Source organism: Staurois parvus, unplaced genomic scaffold (assembly GCF_062004578.1).
Source record: "Staurois parvus isolate SC_StPar_1 unplaced genomic scaffold, SC_StPar_1.0 ptg001910l, whole genome shotgun sequence".
NCBI classification, from domain to species: Eukaryota; Metazoa; Chordata; class Amphibia; order Anura; family Ranidae; genus Staurois; species Staurois parvus.
In genome coordinates, this window is record NW_028319706.1 from 15,529 (window position 1) to 19,410 (window position 3,882).

Genomic DNA, 3,882 nt, shown 5'->3' on the forward strand with positions numbered 1-3,882 from the left:
GAGGCCGCCATATGTAAAGTGTATCCTAACCCAAATCTACAAATGTGATATATTGCACCTTGGTGTGATGGCTGCATTAGATTGTTTTTTTTATTTAAGATTTTTTTTTGCTTTATTTTCGCCTGGGGATCCTAAAAATATCATTATTATACAGGATTTATATTATTATTATTATACAGGATTTATATTATTATTATTATACAGGATTTATATTATTATTATTATTATACAGGATTTATATTATTATTATTATTATTACAGGATTTATATTATTATTATTATACAGGATTTATATTATTATTATTATACAGGATTTATATTATTATTATTATTATACAGGATTTATATTATTATTATTATTATACAGGATTTATATTATTATTATTATACAGGATTTCTGGCGCCAACAGTTTGCTCAGCGCTGTACAATATAATGGGAGACAATACAGAACAATACAGATCAATACAAGAGGGATAGGAGGGGCTGATCCTGGGAGCTTACAATCTAAGAGGGAGGGCCTGATCCTGGGAGCTTACAATCTAAGAGGAAGGGCCTGATCCCGGGAGCTTACAATCTAGGAGGGAGGGGCTGATCCTGGGAGCTTACAATCTAAGAGGGAGGGCCTGATCCTGGAAGCTTACAATCTAATAGGAACAAATAACACACTTGTATCCAAACCCAAATCTGCAATATTATTGCAGAATACTAGTCCTTGGTGAAGCTGTTTTCTTTTTTCCTTTTTATTGTCACCCGGTGATCCTGCATATAGCACTCATCCTGTCCTTGGGTGGCTAGGAAAGTAACAGGCGAAGCTGGTTTTAGAAAACATGGGTCCCCGTACAGCCAACCTGACAGAGTCCCTCCCCCCCCCAAAAAAATGTGCACAGTTTACTATGCTTCAGTTGTGAACCAACACAGGGAGTGATTGGTGCTGATCACACATTGTGCTCATTCAGGAAAAGAGGGGGCTTTTAAATATGACATATTTACCGGACCCTTCCCCCACTTTCCATCCTGAAGGATCCTATTGTGTGCTTGCTGCAGTCAGTGGGAAGGAGGGGAGCACTGCGGGGTTGGGGCCACACACGGGTTCCTGGGCAGCAGGGGGAAATGTATGGTACACAGGAAGGGTGATGGGTGCAGCGGGGAGGCGCAATTCTGGAACCGGTCCCATGTATGACTCTTCTCTGCAGCAGCTGAAAGCCAGTGGGAGGGAGAGGAGGAGAAGCCAGCTTTCAGCTGATGCAGAGAGAGCCATACAGGGGATCGGTTCCAGTAATGCCCCCCACTGCCATGCCAATCACCCACCCTTCCCACATCTAATTCACCAGCTGGGCCCCCCTACTGGTGGGACTGGTACCCCCTTATCCATGGCCCTGGTAACAGGCACCCAGGAAAAGCACCGGAAACACAATAAAAACAGAGCAGTGTGAAAGCAGCCTTAGTTTCTTGTTGGTTTCATCATCAGGGCAGACTTTCCCCTCTATGAGGCCCAATAACCCCTCTTTCCCTCACGTCCGGAGTTTATGTAGTGTAGCACCCTCCTAGGCAGCTAGGGGGAGCTAGGCCCCAATTATTAGTCAGGGGCTGAGTAGCAGCACAGGTGTGATGGTTAGAGGGGTCAAATATCAGTTAGAGCTGAGAAGCTCTGCAGACCAGCTCTCTGGAACTTCATCCTGCTCTAGAACTTTGGAGAAAGATCTAGAAGCAGTAAGCAGAGGTGAGGAGTGGCTGGCCTGTACTCTTAGAGGATCCTGGCCAATCCCCAAGGGGCCAGGACAGCCCTTAAGAGTAACTGAGCCTGCTAAACAGCAGGAGAGTTGGAGGAGAATTTGGGTGGGAGATGAGGAAGTGAATCTGGAGAGCGGGAGGCTGGGAGGGGGCCCAGATGGAGAGGGGCTCATCTACAGGCAGAGGTCCTCGAAAGGAGGAAAGCTCAAGACTTCACTGGCCCCCAGAGCAAGGACCACCTGTGAAACAGGGAAGGAGCAGTCCAGCTAGACGGCCTGGTAGCAGCCAATGACCCAGCAGCTGCGTAGGTGAAGGGTTCATTGAGTAGACCTGCACCCCCCCCGGGCCAGTAAGAGGAAAGAGGCACTCTGGTGGGCAACTAGATTAGCTTTTTGACCGGGTCCCCTGCCCAGGGAATGAGCCAGTACAGCTGGATGAGGAGAGGATTCATCTGGGTTGGTACTACAAGGGATGCTGGCTAGCTCTCCAAGAGAGACTTTTTTGCTGTAAAGACTTGTACATAGTTGCTAAGGCGTGTGTCCTCTGTTGCCATTACCCTTGGGCATCCCATACACCCCTTACCCCATCCAAGTTCAATTCCCATAATAAAACTTCAAAACAAGCTCAAGGACTGGTCACTGTGTTCTGGATTCAAGTCTGTGTGAAGGAAATGTGTGTTGCCTGGCTGTGCAGGACTATAGGGGGACACAAAACTTCAGCGACTCCTAAGGGGGTAGTGCTACAGTAGCAAGATTTGAAAACCCAAAATGGCGGCCTCTTCTGAGGAAAGACTTCACTTGGGTTCATGCCAAGGTTGTTTGGGCATGAAGTGGTGACGTACGAGTGAGGGCTGTTCCAACCTGAGCTAATAACATCCAGAATCAGGGGCGGACTGACAACTTATGGGGCCCCCGGGCAATAGAGGATCATGGGGCCCCTGTGTCCTTGCCCAACCTCAAAAAAGCCTATGAAAAAGGTACCAGGGGCATCTCATGGGGCCCCCTACTGACCCCAGGCCCTCGGGCAGTGCCTGAGTTTCCAGATGGTCAGTCCACCCCTGGTGCATGCATGTTATTGGGCATGGAAGCCAAACCAAGCACACAAGAACACGCATGTACATGTCACCATGTGGTGAACTTTAGTGAGTAAATGTCCCAAATCAAACAGCCAACGTGAGGATCTTGTACGATCACAATATTTGTGCGTGGAAATCTGATCCAGGGTGGCAGATGATAAATCTGATTAACCTCCCTAGCAGGGGCGGACTGACAACTCATGGGACCCCCGGGCAATAGGGGATCATGGGGCCCCTGTGTCATTGCCCAAACTCAAAAAAGCCTATGAAAAAGGTTCCAGGGGCATCTCATGGGGCCCCCTACTGACCCCAGACCCTTGGGCAGTGCCTGAGTTTCCAAATGGTCAGTCCGCCCCTGTCCAGAACCGTCCAGTGAGTGTGACCCGTTATCTCGGGGCGTGGTATGGTCCCAATGAGACGAGTACAGCTCTCGTTTGCCATGTTTGTCTTTCCTTCCAGGGCTTTCTGAGCTTTTTTTTTGGAATTCCCTCTTACTGCGTACGATTAGAGCTTCGCATTGACCCCGGCACATCCCTAAAATACAACCCAACTGTCACAGGCAAAAAAAAACCCTCCATCTGGCCGGTCATTACTGCAATATTTATAAGCCATTCCCTGATTCCGTCTTCGCTCTCACGGCTGCATTTCTCAGCCAATTTGACATTGAAACAATCAGTAATTGCCTAATCTATGTGCGTCTCAAGCCAGGAACAGGAAAGCACTTTGAGGAATATCAATCATTGAAAATCATAGAGGGACATCTTGGCAGCAGCTCCCTGTGGCCTCCCTCCCACCGGCTGAGAAGATGACGAGAAATCATCCGTCTTCAGGCTTCCTGCCTTCTCCAGCACTCTGGTGGATCTCTGAAAAAGGGGAATCCGGAGCTCCTGCCTACAGATCAAAGTCTATTGAAGCCGCATGGGAAGAGTTCGGGTTTTTTTTTTTTCAGCGGGACCAAAAACGTCTCCGGTAATCATGTCGTCGTGGTCAGGACCTCGGCGCCCACCAATGGGCTTCGAAAAACGTAAACCAGGCTTTGGCCCAGCTGCCTGAAAACGTTCTTTTTATTACGGGT